This window comes from Eublepharis macularius, chromosome 6, assembly GCF_028583425.1.
Source record: "Eublepharis macularius isolate TG4126 chromosome 6, MPM_Emac_v1.0, whole genome shotgun sequence".
Classification (NCBI taxonomy): domain Eukaryota; kingdom Metazoa; phylum Chordata; class Lepidosauria; order Squamata; family Eublepharidae; genus Eublepharis; species Eublepharis macularius.
Window position 1 is genome coordinate 64,702,356 of NC_072795.1, and position 18,217 is coordinate 64,720,572.

Sequence of the window (18,217 nt, forward strand, 5' to 3'; positions counted from 1 at the left end):
ATCTTCAAGTGGTGATTTGTAAGGTTACTTAAAACAGTGCCAAAAAAACCCATTTTGTATGAATCCAGAATAAGACATTTTAAATTGATACAGTTACGTTTTAAAATATGCAGCTACTGGTTAAGAAGCAGCTCTAGACAACACACAAGGAACTTTTTGTACAATGGAAAATATCTTTTTTAACTATTGTGTCTGATATTAGTTATTTATTGGAAGAAAGACTAGTACAAATTTTGGTAGACATCAATTTAAACATATGTGAGTGAAACAGAGCTACAACATTAATGTAATGTATATCAAGGGTGTAAAAGCAAGTAACTGATGAAAAATGGCTTTAGAATGCCGTAAGATTCCAATCTCTACATGGAAGATTCAAAAAATGTATTTATAAAGAATGGCGTAAATTATTTGGACCACAGAACATGATTCTGAATGTAGAAACTCCAGATTTCCCTGTGAACTTTTTCATTCAGAACTGTTTTTACTACAACTAAGACTTCTCATTGACCATCCTATTTTATTAGGCATCAATATGGGATCTACCCAGCCTCCATGGATCAGGATTGCTTCATATACTACAAATATCCCTTATTCACACCACTCATTAACTGTTTACTACATTGATTATTCATTTTACCATAACAGCTTCAAAGCTATTTGTACTGTTAAAAATAATACAAACTATAACCAGAGAAATATTAAAATAAATTGTACAAACCAAATAGCAATAACTAATTAAAATGAACCAAATAGCAGATTTAAAAGCGACAAGAAGTCTTCTTTTCAGTAGCTTCACAAAAATAATGGTTTTACCAATTTCCTTAGAGGTCAGCAATGGGCCAAACTGAAAAGGGGCATTTCACAGCTCTGGGAAAAGGTTCTATTCTTAATGGATGCCAACCTTACTTCCAAAAAAGATGGCTCCTGAAGCAGGACCTTATTGGTAGATCTTAAGGTATGCTGGAGAGGAGTGGAAAACAGGTGTCATCTCAGGACATATCTTATTCAATATATTCTGGACCAAGACCACTTTAAAAATCAAAACTAGTATCTTGATTTGGGCCAGGAAACACATTAAAACAAATTCACTGACTGCCAATATAAATGTAGTACGTTCGTGTTATACCAGCCAGAAAGTGGATGTAACCTGTTACAAGCCTGGGCCTAGTGAGGCCTAGTAGCTCTGGGGAAGCCTGCACTAAAGTGACTGCAGGGCCTACATTTCCCAGGTTCCCTTTGGCCCTTGTGATTGGGTAAGAGGGGATTCTGAGGAAAAATTGCACCAATAGGAAAGTAAGGGGATGGTGCCTAAGAGAAGAGATAAAAGGCCTCACCACAGTGGGAGGGTGTTCACTCCTAGGGAGCAAAGCTGAGGAGAGGCTGCTGCAGACAGATTGATCCCTCATCCAGAAAGGGTGGGGCAACTGGAAGCCAGTCGCCAGGAGACAGTTAACAACAGTCTAGTTAGACGTGTTAGGGTGTGTTAGTTTGTTTATTCACCAACTTTTACTATTCTCTTTATTTTACACAGTTATGAACACCAGTTATTAATAAACCTTTTAAATAAAGTTCTTTATTACTCTGCTTGTGTCCTCACACCTCATTCAGTCACATAATAAATCAAACCTCCTGGGAAAGAGTAAACAAAAGGGGTCAGTTGGGTGCTCTGGGCCCTTCTGAGGAAACCTGTACCAGAGTGAAGGCAGCCTATAGAGAGTTTCCCTGGCTCCAGCCAGCTGTGACAGCACCATTTTGAATCAACTGAAATTTCCAAACAGTCTGCAACAGCAGTCCTACATAGATCACATTACTGCAGCCCAACCTGCAACTTATCAATGTATGAATGACAGAGGCTAACTCTTTATGGTTTACTGGTAGGTATGGCTGGCAAAGCAAAGCTGAAATATGGCACTCAAGACCACAACTGCTACCTAGGATTGCAGAGTACAAAAACACCCCCCAAGCTCCAAACTTGACCTAAAAGCTCGGTCTGTTGCACACATGTTGGCCACACATGCACAAATGCATGATGCTCTTTTCAGGGGGTCAGGAAACAAACAAGCCAATGGTTGACAAGTCAATCATTATTTCCCCTCCTAGTATAACCAATTAATCCACTGAGTTTCCTCAAGCACAACAACACACACACAAAGGACCCATAGAAGGTAAGTGTCAGCAAGTGGAACAATGGCAGCGGGGCATTGGTCCCAAGTAGGAGAGAGTTGCAACAAGTGCAAAAAACAATCCTCCTTCATGTTCACTTTTTCCTTTTTCTATAGTCCCAATAACTTATTACCTTTGCATTCTGCTGTGGGTACAGGAAGGATTGTTTTTGAAAGAGGTTTGCCATTTGACACAGAAAAAGAGAGAGCCCTGAAAGGTCTAATCCGATGTAAGTCCCATGTTATTCAATAGTGCGCTGCTTACTCCCAGGGAAGTGCCTTTTGAACTGCAGCCTAGGATTGAAGTATCTCTTCCAAATGTTTCCAAAGCTGATAGGAAGGGAGGGGTCTCCCATCGAAAAGGCTTGATTGGCAGGGAGGAAGAAACAATGCATTCATGCGCATTGGTCTCATTCTCTTTTAGCCATCAGAATTAATTAATAGCATAAGTTCTCTCTCCCCTTAGGATCTGATTGGTGCTGTTCAGGAAAATAAGCTGTTCCCTGAAAGGCAAGCCTTCCCAGTGCCTGCCTGCTGTTGGAAGGTATGAAACGAAACACACAAACTTTTTAGTGGGAGGAATTTGTTTTAATTTAGTTTCCCAGTTTTGGTTCAGAGTTCTGGTAGCTGCTTTAATGAGCTGAACTAGCAAGTTCTGTGTGTAATTTCAGCTTGTTTTTTTCCATTATGCCCACCCCAACAAATCCTGAGGACAAGATTCTCCCACCACCATCTACTGGACCAAATGGTGTTCCTTGTCCCCAGCCCTCAGACACAGCCCGGAAGAATACCATGGTCAACTGTATCAACTGAGAAGTCTAGGAGAGCCTAGATCACACTGATCAGCATTTTATTGGTGAAAGTTATCATCCACTGTAACTAAAGCAGTCCCCTCTCCAAAGCTGAGTATGAAGCCAAATTCTGGATCTGGACAATCAGCTTCATCCAAGAGCTCCTGGAGCTGTCCAGCCCCCAACTTCTCAACTACCTAGTCCCATAATGGCAAATTTGACCTGCACTTTTCAAGACCATTAAGGGTAAGGGATCGTTTTTCCAACTGAACATCTAACTACTGCCATATCTAAAAAAGCTGGCACACAACACCACGCTAACACTGATTCACCAGACCCTAAATTCTGTTGCACATACCCCATATGCAGTCACACACGCCAGATGTGCACGCTTATTTCAACACAATGCAGCAATACAGTCACGTTTAGCACATAACACCACAACCTGCACTGAAAAGACCATGTTTCCAGAACTTATGATTGTAAGAAATACACTTGAAAGTATATAAGAACCTGCCTACTGAAATCACATCAGACAGAGACATTTCAGGCCCCTATACGACTTCTTGCCTTTCCCCATAACTAGTAGAAAGAAAATAAATTATGCAAAACAGTAAAAATGGCAGTTATGTAAAATAAGAAACCACACAAACACATTTTCTTAATTTGTACAGATAGTAGAATTCAGCTTTTCTTGCTGCAGCATCTGAATAATCTTAGTGCAGAATGTGAATCTTTAAGATCAAAAATACACACAGCCTTGCCAGTTGGATCATACTTATGGGAGAGAGAGCTATATTTTCAAAAGAAAGAGCCAAACTTGCTGAAAGCAGATTAAACACTGCCAATTATAATAGCAGAGGAGTTAGCCATGTTAGTCTGTGGTAGCAAAATCAAAAAGAGTCCAGTAGCACCTTTAAGACTAACCAACTTTATTGTAGCATAAGCTTTCGAGAATCACAGTTCTCTTCGTCAGATGCATGATACAGAGACTGGTCAAATATTTGCATCTGACGAAGAGAACTTGATTCTCGAAAGCTTATGCTACAATAAAATTGGTTAGTCTTAAAGGTGCTACTGGACTCTTTTTGATTTTGCTACCACAGACTAACACGGCTAACTCCTCTGCATCTATGACCATGGAAAGCACCACATTCAGCCGAATGGAGAGGAAATCTATCAACCAATTATAATACTTAGCCTTTATATAACAAACTACACAAAGAATTTCTTGTAATCTATACAACACTGAAGAGACATAATAATACTGACATTCACATGCTTCTGATAGACAGCTAAAGCTGCAAAAGTATGGCTTGTCTAAGACTACCTAATAAACTCCTTGCATAGGTGAGATTTGAATTTGCTACTTGTTTATTTGTGACAGTCTCCTAGCCTCTATATTATTTCATCTCTCTGCTAATGTCATGTAATGTCCCTATGCAAGAACCTAACTGATACAGATGAAACACAACTGCAGGTGCCAGGAAACTGTTGCTTCCATCTTCAGATGGTGGTTGTTGCTCTAGCCTACTATGACAATTTTTCTAGGGGCTTTTGAGGGGGTGAAAGATAGAGCAACACATCTTTTGGTCTCATGTAATGCAAGCTTTGATCTAATTGTTAATTCTCTTCTGTCTTCTTTTCAGAACAAAGATAATTATTTACACCATTTAATCAATTTCAATACTACCTTACCTAAATTACAGTCGGATTAGTAATAGATAGAAAACTCCTAAGAGAAAATTCATGGAGCCAACTGTAAAAACAGCAAATTACATTAAAGATCATAAAAGTAGTCAAAGACTCTGCCCAGCATACCAACATTTTCAGCTAAACTCAAGCTCAAAGAATTCTATTAACAAAATGCTGTACCCAGCAAATAAGAGCCTTCTATTCCTTCCTCATATAACAAAAAAGCAGCCCTACCAGGTTCTTAAGAGTGTTACACATTTTACAAGTTTAATACTCTTGAGAAGGTGCAACAAAAAATTATTCTTCTGAAGATCAGATATGGCTCCAAATACCATAATCTAAGATTTCAGCTTTAAACAAATTCCAAGAGTACATGAATCTCTTTATATTCACCACATTCAGTAATGCTGAAGCCAGGTTTTACAAAATATAATGCAAATCAGAATTTTGCCTTTATCACTAGCCTGCCTGATGAGCCCTCTACTCAGGATTAAAGATAACCCTTGCTAGCAATCTATATATTCTTTGTATATGGAGGACAGCTGTTCTTCACATTTCTATTAAAAATGTCATCCCTCCCTGAACATTCAGAGTGAGGCTGGGCAGTGAAAACAACTACCTGAAGTACCACTAGTATTTATAGATCTGTGGGGCTGCTGAGTACTCACACTTCCCAGAGATAGCTAGCAGTAGGAAAGAGACAATTCTCTCCCTACCTGCCTCAGCAGATAGAGAAGAAATTATTGATGGAACTGATGAAAGAGCAACACAGTGCTATCCTATCTCAGCCAACATTTTATCATTTGGGATTTTCTTATGTACAGTTTCCAGAATAAAGAAATTTACTTTTACACAACTTAATACACAACAATTTTAATAGAGTTGGGTTTGCATATAAGTAAAAGACATACTAATCCACAGAAACTGTTTTAATATCCTTCCACTTACACTGACGCATCCTTTTTTTTAACCTAGGTTTTCCCTCCCTGGGCAATAAGGAATAAGAAGGCAGTCTCAAGACAGGGCATGGGGTATAATAAAAAGTCTCAACCATTTGGTGATACAACCAAGAAAAAGTCAAACTGTTCAATCTTGGCTATCTGTTGACCTGGTGGGCTCTTATGTCAGTTGTATACCTGTGGTCTGGAATCAGACAGAAATGAAATGTCAAACAGACTCGCAATAAGAATGTGCACTATGCAGAAGCACAGCCTGCTGGATAGATACCGATTCTAATCCATAATGACCCCATCCAAGAGGTCACACAAGAGGTCTTCAACTCTGTACTGCCAGAATTGCTTGCTTGTTCTGTTTCAGCATTTCTTCAACTCTGTATTGGATTCTTGCTTATCTTATGTCTTTGTAAACTTGTGTTTATTTACCCTATGGCATTGTTACTGACTGTACTAATTTCACACTGTGTAATCCGCCTTGAGTCTCAGTGAGAAAGACGGAACATAAATGACATAAATAAAATAAAATACTGATAAAGGCTATCCAAGTATTGCAATTCCTTTCCCTCCAGAGATGACTATGTGGATAAGGAACACTTTCTTCATTCTTATACCTCATAAATCCCAGAAGCCACATTCTTGAGCTCAGAGGATTAACAAAGCAAGACTTAATTCCATAAAGGTCAATAAGTATTGGGAATATTTGCTCCCTTTACTCTTTGGCCCCAGAATCCATTGGGTGGGGGGGGGGGAGATGATGGGATTAGAGAACATTTATATCAGAGCATATATTCTATAATGTTAATTCCCTAGTTCCTCTGCAGTTTAAAAAACCTCCACGAGGAGTCAGTAAACTCAGAAATGCGACTCTCTCAAATTAAACTGCCTCCCCACTCTTAGACATCAGCCCAAACCAACTGTCAATTCCAATAGCTTGAGTAGCATTTAAGCTACCAACATCTAAAGATAACTATCCTTATACACATACCTCAGCCATCATCTGTTTTCTGTAGAAGGCTGGGGGGTGGGGGGGGGTCATCATAAATAATTCCACAATGTTGCTGTTGCTCCAAGAGCAGACACTCCTCCTCTTTCCCTGAGCCCATTTTGGCATCCTGTTCATTCACATACAATATACACTCACTTTACTAATAAGAGAATTGGATACAGATACATGTATTTTGGAAACATCAATCCAAAGTATGCACATTTAGAAACCCGGATAATTTAACCTTTATTTGAATACACACATCGAATAATTATAAGATAGAGTATGCTAAAGGACAACAGTTGAGTCATGTGATGCTACTGCAACAGAAAATGGCAAATACCATGTTGAGTTGCCAAAACACAAACTTGGAAAACATTATGACCCATTAGTCTACTATCACTCCTACTCTTTTTAACCAAACTGCCATGGCTAGGATCCTGAGTGCCCTAATTATAAGGGATCTCATCTTTTGAACTTTGCCTCAAATCCTGTACTGCTTTTCCTCCTGCCTGCACTTGATCCTACGCAACTTCCATGTCTGCTTCTTTAATTTATCCAGGCTTTTTTAAATTCAAAAACAGTACAAAGCACCATGAAAGGGATGTTAGTTGTAGCAGATTTTCCAAGTTTATTATTCAACAGAAATTTAACCTCCAATTTACTCTAAAATACAAAATGATTAAATAAAACAAAACCTGAAGAAGACTAGTTTAACAAGACAAGTACAGCTACAAAAAGATGTACGTGTTTTTTCCTTCTCAGTTCTCTCCTGCACTTGCAGATCCTAGTCACTACTGTCTTAGTCCTCTAAATCAGGGTTTCTACATTCAAGCTCAGCTTTAGCAGGCAACCATGCCAGCATCCTCACCCAGTTCCTGGTATTTAACTCCCTGTCACTAACACTTCTGAATATCCGTTCAGCAGAGCTCCCACAGATTAGTCATTGCACTTGACAATCCTGTTCCTGCACTACTACTGCCTTTCCATGTCCCATTTTCTCTCAAAAATCCATAACCACCTTTTTTTCAACCTCTGTCCAAATCTCAATCACAGCTTTTTATTCCTCCCTTTGTTCTTGCTCATTTCTCCATCTCATATTTATAGCCACAATCTTTCATTCTTTCCAATCTTCTGCCACACACTTTCAAAATGGATACAAATATTAATTTTAATTTTTAAAGCAACACAGTAGTGAACTGTGCTTCAGATTTGAACAATTATACCAAGAAATAAAGAAAATAAACACTCTGCCCCTCCGTCTCATCAAAAGCAGAGTTCAAATGTGTTAACAATAATTGCGTGTTATTGCAGAAATATGGGATGGAAATTTTTCCATTGTATAAAACTACTTTGCATAATAACTAGAATAAAACACTTTTAAATACTATAAACAGAAAGTCTTTCCCCCTTTTGATTTACAGATACCTAAAGCTAGATGCATAAATACATTTGAATTATTTTAATTAAAAATATGGAGCACTCTTACTTGATAATGAGAACAGACACTAGTTAGCGCTTCCAAGAACCTATCATATCTGGATTAATTAGGAGCCTAGCTTTTGGCACATATTTTGTGTACATATTGGCCAAACTTTACAGAAGCTCTATAATTTTTTTTCACTACTGTCACTTTGCATTTTCTATATTGCCACAATAGCCAGTCATAGCCAAACAACCAATGCACAATAGTTATTGGCAACATGATAAAGGAAGGAAAATGGTTTACGTATACTAACATCCTAGTCTTGGGCATCCAGTCAAGCTACGCAAAGAGGTGTGTTTGTCCCTTGCATACTCCCAAATGTGGAAGTAGGATCAGAAACTGGATCTGGAAGAAAGGGTAAACAGCATGTTAGTTAAATTCACAGATGGCACTACATTGGGTAATGCTGCAAACATTAACAGGAACAAAAACACAAGTGAATTTGGGGACATATGAAGGAAAATGCACCACATTTCAGGGAAGAATGTCACTGATGTGCAAAGATATTCTAACGCACAGCAAAAATGTTTTTAAAACACAGATTAAGAAGAAATGAGTAGAAGCCGAATAAAAACGTCTGCAGGAGATCATAGATGCAGAGGAGTTAGCCGTGTTAGTCTGTAGTAGCAAAATCAAAATTAGTCCAGTAGCACCTTTAAGACTAACCAACTTTATTGTAGCATAAGCTTTCGAGAATCACAGTTCTCTTCGTCAGATGCATGGAGGGCAAGAAGAAACTGGTCAGATATATAGGTGGAGGGGAGGGAGGAGTAGATTCAAACAGTAGCTTCTGATATGGAGATCAGTTTGCTTCTGTTAAGGAAGTCAGTTACTTCTGATAATGAAATAACCATTCATAGTCTCTATTCAATCCCAGCCTGACTGAGTCAAATTAACATATGAATTCCAATTCAGCAGCTTCCTGCTGGATTTTGTTTTTGAAAGGTTTCTGTTGAACTACAGCGACCTTTAAGTCCTTGATGGAATGTCCTGGTAGATTGAAGTGTTCTCCCACTGGTTTCTGGATGTTGCCATTTTTAATGTCAGATTTGTGTCCATTTATTCTTTTGCGCAGAGGTTGGCTGGTTTGTCCAATGTACTCTCTGTCACTGTAGTTCAACAGAAACGTTTCAAAAACAAAATCCAACGGGAAGCTGCTGAATTGGAATTCATATGTAAATTTGACTCAGTCAGGCTGGGATTGAATAGAGACTATGAATGGTTATCTCATTATCAGAAGTAACTGACTTCCTTAACAGAAGCAAACTGATCTCCATATCAGAAGCTACTGTTTGAATCTATTCCTCCCTCCCCTCTCCACCTATATATCTGACCAGTTTCTTCTTGCCCTCCATGCATCTGACGAAGAGAACTGTGATTCTCGAAAGCTTATGCTACAATAAAGTTGGTTAGTCTTAAAGGTGCTACTGGACTCTTTTTGATTTTGCAGGAGATCAAGCAGACAGAAGCAACAAGTGAGGAAAGTGATAGTTAAAGATGTCTCTTTTTTAAAAAAAAAACTATGACAGGGCAAAATTGCCATAGCAAGTAAGTTATTAAACCAACCGTCATTCACTCTTACAGGTTCTCTTCCTTCGCTCTGAATCTCTGAAAACTGCATAATTAATATAATCATAAACTATACTCTAGATGATCAGGGAAAACAAATTTTAGCTATTTGTTTTAGCTTTGTTTCAGCAGGAAACAGATGCATCCTCATACTCAGCACTTTAAGACTGCAATCCTGAAGGCACTTTCTGGGGAATAAGCTCTATTGAATAACATGAGATTTACTTTCAAATAAATCTTCTTAAGATTGCTTCTTTTGTTGGGGTGAAGACCTCTTGTGAAGACACCAACTTTTCAATTAGAAGGTCTGGTCAACAACTTTGTTTAAAATTAGGATTCATAACATTCAGAGAGCATATCCCAGTTACACAGTGATTTAAGAGGTAAGTTCTTTCAAAGTTCTGCTATTTATGAGGATGGGCTTTGAAGGTGGTTTGCATTTAAGAAACCAGGTACACAGGTATTGAAAAGACAGTTTAAAAATGAGTAAAAGAAACTGAAGTAGTGTAAATTGTTAAATGACTGGAAGAATGAAAGATGACACCACACCAAATGAAGAAGACTGATATAGAAACAAGAGATGCACATTCCCTTTAAAAATGTAACTAGAAAATGGATTAGAACACAGTTACTTATCCCGTTGCAATTCAAATAGTGTGCCCAGTGCTAAAGGAACAAACCAAACATACGCTGTATCTTTGGGGAAGAGGATGTGTTTATATCTGCCTAATTCACTCCAGTATTTACAAAGAAAAATGCAGTATTAAGGGCATTTAGAAAATAATCAAATTACATAAATGAAAAAGGAAGTAATCCTGCTATTAAACACAGAATAACTTCATGTCCTACAAAAATTCTAAGTGACTGTTGAGGGGTCAGTTGAGGTCCAGTGATCAGAAAACAAAAAAATTTACCCATGGCTTTATTTTTTTCTTGTACTGCACAGGCCCTCCCAACCCACCCACCTGCAATCAGATTTTTTAATTTTAAAAAAGAACTGAGCAACTGCATGTAAATTTCAACATTTATTCTAGTTTCTAGTTTCAGATTCTGAAATTTAATCCAGAAGCACAGATTCTCCACATGACTGTTGCTGGCCCCGGTATATGCAATATGTACTGCCTATAAAAACTTATGGTCAAAATGTATGTAATTTTTTTCTCAGCCAAAAAAATTTGGCATAAGCATGTTAACTGCCAGTGGCATGCAATTAGAAGTTAGGTATCTGACTTTTAAATCCCTGTCAAGCACTGGCAATGAACATGAACACTACTACTCAACATTATTTGGACAAAGTTCAACGCTTAAAACACACAGTTCAGTATGTACCATCTGGCAAATGCTAGTTTAACATAATAAAAACTAGCTGCTCCTTGGTGGAGAAAAATGAGTTCTTGCCTATTTTATTATTTGAGAAAATATGCTGCACAGGATTCAGAACTGAGATTTCCCTTTATTTGCCACACTGGATCTTACTCAATGAGGAGTTAATGTATTAAGGTATACTGTATGTATCTTACTCAAAGACATGTTACCAGGTCTGAGGTCAGCTTTGTGATATTTTATATACAAAGACAAATAACTGAATGAAACATATGTCTGTCACATATGAAGGTTAACATATACATAAGCAGCAACTTTTTCATTTAAAATATATGTAACATTGGGGCCCAATTCTTTCTCAATTTCTACATAATTATTTTAAGGAGAAAGGACTATACCCGCCTTTCATTATGGACATTTGTGTTTATTTCTGCTCATATAGCTGACACTGAAAATACAACATGTCTCTGAGTCCTATATAGTTAAGAATGTATGCAGAACACTCAAACGTTTCTGTGGAATATTTGTTTCCTGAGAAGGCCTGGGTTATCTGGTGCTCAGCAGTCAAAAAGTGAACAAAAGCACTTCAAAGAAAGTCTGGCTGCTTTACTTTTGACAAAGAAAAGAAATCAGGCACAGTGTAATCATCAGGGTGCACAATATTCATAAGTGTGCACATAACAGTAATTATATATTTCATATTTTAACTTCTACATACCTTATATTAGAAATGATAAAACAGTTACGCAACAAGACTGAACAAACTGTAGCTGCACACCCAAATGTAGACTTTACAATATATAATAGTTAATGTTAGTATCCTTCAACCCGTAAGTCAAGACCCTCACATGAGTCATAAGCCCCTAGGGAGCTGCCACTTTCTGACAGTTTTCTATCATGCTAGCGTGCATGAGTAAAGAGTCAGTGGGCCATGACTCCACTCTTTGCACTCAGCAATGGAAATTATGCAGATACAGAAATTTCAGAGCTGCATCTTCCTGTCACATGACTGTGATATGACTTCCCGCCACATGCTTGCAGGTCAATGGGTCCCCCATGCTGCTGCCTGCAGTAAAATATGGGTCCTGGGTCTGGAAAGCTTGAAGGTTATTGGTTCATATAATCAAAGCTACAAATTTTAGTTTGCAAGAATTTTTTTTTACTTCGACTCTGCAACCATGTGCTGCATGTGGACACAAGAAAAAAGACTACTACACCCTAAAATTGCATTGACGTGGATATGGTAAGACAAAAGATATCCTACACATAATTTATCACTACTAGGATCAACAATAATGCAGCATTTGCTCCATAAAAATAAAGCCCTTGGACTTTGTTCTTTGTATTAGGAAGTATATCAATTCTATACGTCAGACCCATCATCTGAAACTGAATTTGGTATTTCTTTCACATGTTCGTTTCACATAAAATACATACTATCTGCTAAAACACCAAATGTCTTCCACATTAAAAACAGAAATCAAAATTATTTTCAAGCTACCATATTGTGCCATTTTCTCCTAGCAGTCACGCCACCTCTTGCAATAACAAGCAGACTTAGTAATTTTAGCATGTAACCTTCCTGAAGTTTGTTATTATAGCACTTTTTATTACAATAAGTGGGACTGCTATCTTACTACATAAAAGGTGAGCCATATTGGTGACGACTCACTTTTTATCTTGGCACAGGTGCACTGAGAGGCCTGCAGATGTGCCTGCCTCAGGATAGAAGTGTGTTGTCGGTGCGGCCCGGCAGGGCACTGCAGGTCCTTCGGAGGTCCGCTTCGGGCTTCTGTGCTGCCTGAGGCAGGCTTCTGAAGGGCTGCAGAAGTGGCTGGAAGGCACAGTGTGGCTCCGCAAGTGCTGCAGAGGTGGTGGGAAGGCTGTCGTTGGGGGGGGAGGCTGCTGTGGTGGGGGGGCCGACGCTGCCCACTCGCCATGGTGAAAACAGTGGGAAGGCTGCCTGGGCTGGGGGGGGCAGGCTCTCCACCACATCCCCGACCGCTGCAGAGCCTTGGAAGGGCCATGCTGGCGCAGCCCTCCCAAGGCCCCACTGCTAGAGCTCATTGTATTTTTTCAGACAACGGGCTCTGCTGCTAGTCTTTAATAACTAGTGAAGTGACAAAGTGGTTGCCATTTCAAACTTAACTTATCTTAATGACTAGTACAAAAAAAGTTTTGTTAATAAAATGCAGTACTTCAAGAAACTGAACAACAGTTCTCTTAACTGAACTATTTTTACCAACTGATATATGTCCAATCCAATCTTAAGAACTTCAGCTACTCTTTGTTTCTTTAAATAAACTTATGTTTGACCACATTTAACAACCTCTTTTTCTATCAGGATACAAAGCATTTAGATATCTTTAAAACACTTGGCTATGCCTCCACCTTTCCTCCTCAAACACTTGCTACAGAAGGCACTTTAAAACATTTTGTAACATAAGTATTTAGAAGACAAAATCAGACCACATCAACCTCTAACTAGTTTTATTCCAGACCAGTCCATATTTCTGGTAAAACCATTAAAGCTCTTCTAGTATTTTCCCCTTAGCATTTATCTAGGGTATTAGGTATTGCACAGGTCAATAACCTACCTAACTCAGCATTATCAACTTGTCTGGCAGCATGATTCAAACCTGGTCCACGGTCCCAGGCAGAAAGCTTTCCCAGACGTACTGAAGATCAAACCTGTGGCCCCAAGTATACAAAACACACTTATATTCTTTCTCATCGAAACATAATTCAAGGAAGATTAACAAACACACTTCCTTCTGCAGAGAAAGAAAATTCAGTGGAAAATCATAATTAACAATTATTGCACTGTGACAATTTATGGGTATTATATATGAAACAAGAACCACATCCAAGACCTCATAAAACTGATCAATTTGAAGTTCAAACTGTCAGGTACAATGCCATCAAGATAAAATACCACCAACACAATTACACTTTGGACCTTCTAAAATGTTTTTGCACTTTACCTCCAAAAATAATCTGGATGACTAGGTGATTAACCTTCACAGCTTAGTCACTTCCGTCATATCTTTTGTTTACACAAAAGGGGGAAAGTGCACCCGAATAGAAACTGGGGTTACAGGAAGAATGTGGTAGAAGATAAAAATAAGCAAAGAGCATGGCCCCTACATATAGCGCTCATTTCCCCCACAAATTCAGCACTTACAGTTGCTAAGACACAACCATAAATGACCTAGCACAGTGTTTCCTTTGAGTCTGTATATATCTCTAGGTGTTTCTTCCCAAGCATCAGAATAAAAAAATATTGTCAGCAACTTCCCCAGCAAATCACAGAATTTCAAACTAAATAGAAGTACCAACTAAAAATCACTGGAAAGACAACCCAAACAGCGGTGTCCCGATGATCAGAAATAATGTAAGCAAGTCTGTGTAAACTGTTCACCTTCTGTTCTGGAATAACATAGCGTTTGGGGGAAAATACCATCACTGAAGTCAGAAAAACTATTAAATGAAAGGGTGAGGTCATATACAATCCCAATAGGCTGAGGAAGCCGAAAAATCTTCCAAAGGCAAGTATGAAATAGACAAGGATGATCCTAAATAAACTTTAAGCCACACATCTCTCAAGAAAAATTCTAATGCTTGCAGCTTTTCTAGTAAATTAGACAGAAATCTATTTTTCATTACTTTTTGATGCCTCTTTTACAACAAGTGAACTCTAAACCACCATCCTGACAAACACCCACTTCAGTGAGACATGCTGGTGGTTCATAGTACTTTTCCAAACACTGTACTATTTTAATGCAGTTATACAAAGATGAAAATGTGCTGAATATTGCTTAATATACCAGTGAAACAAAAAACAGGTACTCCATATTTTAAACAAGATATAATAGTTTTTTAAAAGTGGTTAAACATCTGTTTTAGGGAAGAATAAATGCCCAAGAGTTGTTAATAACCCAAGTTAGTATTAAGCAATTATACGGAACAGGAAAAGGACCAATACTTAAAACAAAATTAGAAGTTAAATTACAAAGAAAAAGATTAAAATACAAAAGTTCAGAATTTGAGGGTTAGTTACAATCACACTATCAGGCACAACCACCTTACTTCTCTTACTATCTAGGCAAACAGAGCTCATTTGGCCTACTGCCCCTTTCCTTGTCTTTTCTGTTCCTTGGACAAGAATGCTTTTTAAAAATTTAATAGTACAAAATAGCATAGTTTGCATTACTAAGGGTGCAACTCTATCTATATACACTTAATTGCAAGCAAGCCCTACTGAACACAGTAAACCAGTGTGCAGCAGTGGCTACTACAGTGGACTACAATTCAGGAGACCCAGGTTCAAATCCCCACCCTGCCACAGAAGCTTGCTGGCTGGTCTTGGGCTAGTCACACACTTGCAGCCTAATCTACCACACAGGGTTGTTGGGAGGATACAATGGAGACGAGAATGATATAAGCCACTCTGAATCCTCATTAGGGAGAAAGGCAGGACACAGCCGAAGTAAGTAAATAAATAAACTTACTTCTCCAATAGGAGCACGCTATAAATTGAACACGTAACACAGAAATGCTACCGAAATGCTACCATAAAGAGAATCTGCCCCAACTTCATGCTTTCTACCTGTATACCCTATTCACCTCCACCCTTTTGCCTTTAAAAAAAAACACAAAAGGTAAAACTATTATTCCAAGCATCTTATTTTCATCTCAATAAAAGATTTTCTATAGGAAAATGTGTACACTTTGACAATTCAAAAGGGTTTCAGGAATGCTTTTATCTTTACAATAATAGTACAGTAACAAGTGTAAGTTTCAGAATATATTTTGCTCAAAATCTCGCAAGAGTAAAGCAGTAATCACGACCTTCCAGATGCTCCCAAGCTAGGCACAACTGGATTACGCCCCTGGCCAAAGAGCAACAATGTGGCCCAAAGGAAGAGAGCCAGGGCCAAATCCATAAAAGAAACAGAGCTGAGATGATCTGCATGTGTAAATGTGGGATGAAGAGAGGGGCGTGGTCACTCCGGAACAATCACACTGCACGGCCGTCTCATGAAGGGTAAGTTTTCAAAACCGGATCAGCTCCTGGGAACGGGTGTGTATGAGGCGGATGCTCACCTAACACTTCCTTCCACCACCCACTCCGGCCCACACAGCCCGCCTCGCCCCCTTCCCCCAAACAAAGAATCCTCCCCCCCGCCCCCGGCGAAGAACGAGGCCAGGCCGGAGTGGGCGGGGCGGAGTCTAGGCCGCGGCTGTTCCGCGAGGCGCGAAGGGGGAGGGGTGGGGCGCGCGCACTGAGCGGCTAATCCACGCGGGAGGACGGGGGCGCGCGCGGCCAGCACGCGAGCGACCACAGAGGTGGGGGAGGGGCGGGGAGCGCTCTCCCTCGCTGTGTGTGAGGTGAACGGGGGGGTCACTCCGCGGTTAACTTCCCCTCCCCCCACACAGGCACACTCCACTCCCCGCCCCCCCGCTGGTCCCTCACCCACACAGCGCAGCAGCCGGTGTCGCCACGAGTCGAGCTGGTGGCGGAAGCCGCGCCTCTCGATGGAGCACTCCTGCCGCCCGCACGGACTCGCCATCTTCTGGGGGAGGGGCCCCGAGCCACCGCAGCCACCGCCGGCGCGCCCGCCGTTGCGTCACATCGACGTCATCGCGCACGGAAGGAGGTGGTGGTAGTGCTGCCGCACGCAGCTAACGCCCAAAGCGCGCGGCCGGCTGCGAGGTGGGGGGGGATGTCGTCATGGTAACCACAGCTAGGTTAAGGACGAGACTGTTGGAGCAGACCCCGAATTGCGTCTCAGTCGCCAATCCAAGGTAGGCCCCCGCGCCAGGCCTTACGGCAGCGTCTTTACTACAGGCTGCACGAAACCAGATCTGTAATAAGACGAAAGTTGGTTCTTCATTCCTAAATCGAATAGAGTTTGAACTCAAGTCTTCCTTCCAACCATACGCATCGGAAGGCTGTGCCGCAGTAACATATCTAGCCTTTGTTTTTGCACAAGGTTTCTTAAGGGGGACACCTGATCCAAAGGAAATTCTATTGGTTCGTCTGCAACTGAGGGGCTAGGATCTGACGAGTACTCGTGTGTCATAGAAATAAGCTTTGGGGCCTTTTATATCATAGGTCCATGCTATCTGGAAAATGGCCTTAGTGAAATTCCCCAGCTCGAACCATCTGAAGCCGTGGCGAGCCACGCACAAGCCCGCCCACAAAGATTTCCTTTCTCCGCCCACCCCAAATAACTTAAGGAAAACAAACCAGACAACTTGCCCAGCTCCATGTCCCCCTCCTTCTTCGGGCTTGGCAAGAATACTGCTCTACTGCCTCACTGGGAAGCAAATAAGTAAAGACAAGCCTGCTTTATAACTGGCAGTACCTCCACCCTGAGACCCTAGAAGTATGAAGTAAACAGTCACATTTAACTAGGAAAACGGGAAACTAAGGGGAAAGGGTAGGAATATTCATTTTTAATTGAGATTACACCCAAAATTGTGTCTGAGGTTGCAGAATACGATTTCTTTTCCCTTCCCACCTGTAAGCATTATAAAGGCCAGCTTCAGATACTCCTTTCATTGTTTTCCCTTCGTCTTCCAAAACAAAAGTGTTGTCACAGTTTCAGTCAGAAAATTCATGGATAATTCCTTTTAAAACCAAGCCCCTTCACAAAGTTTCCTGCTTGACTCCCTAATATGTCTGTATCAGACTGTCAGGCACAAACCACCATCTTTTCCTCTTTTATTGTAGGCACAGAATATATATATACATAAACTGTAAACAGCCCGGCCCCAACCATCTTTAATAGCTATTTAATATAGTTACCTGTGATATAAAATCACACCACCTCTGGATTAAAAGCAGTGTGGCTTGCAAACAGGGGAATGCCAGCTAGCAGTTGCTGAGTCCCTCCCCCGCCCCCCACCCAGGAGACTTACTTAGCACATTCCTTTCCCTCTTTCCGTGATGAGATCTCCTGCCCATGATTGAGGAGAAAATCAATTAGCATTCATAAGCTCTTATAATTCATTCCTGGGAAAGGTACATGCCACAACTAAATTCATCAACTTAGCTCCAGTGGACTCCATATACAAACTGCCCCTTTTGTGCAGTCCCAGAAAAGACTTTGCAATTTCTTTCACACGCCCCGGCAGCTAGCAATCAAGGTAATCAAACCTTTGTTATTCCCAGGAACTGACCATTGGGACCTTTGTCCCAATGGCTGGGTGGGCTTTCCCACCTCAGGGCACGTTTTACCCTA

The 18,217-nt window shown here is 40.2% G+C and overlaps 1 protein-coding gene across 4 annotated transcripts in view; it reads right to left on the reverse strand.

Moving 5' to 3' along the window:
- Positions 1 to 16,530, reverse strand: part of LCOR (ligand dependent nuclear receptor corepressor) — a 93,220-nt gene extending 76,690 nt beyond the window's left edge. For 3 of the 4 annotated variants that reach the window (XM_054982359.1, XM_054982357.1, XM_054982360.1), the window contains exons 1-2: positions 16,444 to 16,530; positions 8,329 to 8,420 (exon numbers count right to left, since the gene is read on the reverse strand). The gene's annotated coding sequence lies outside the window, so the exon portion shown is untranslated. The remainder of the gene's footprint in view (positions 1 to 8,328; positions 8,421 to 16,443) is intronic. The other variant, XM_054982358.1, reaches the window with a different exon arrangement.
- Between the last annotated feature and the right edge of the window lie 1,687 nt (positions 16,531 to 18,217).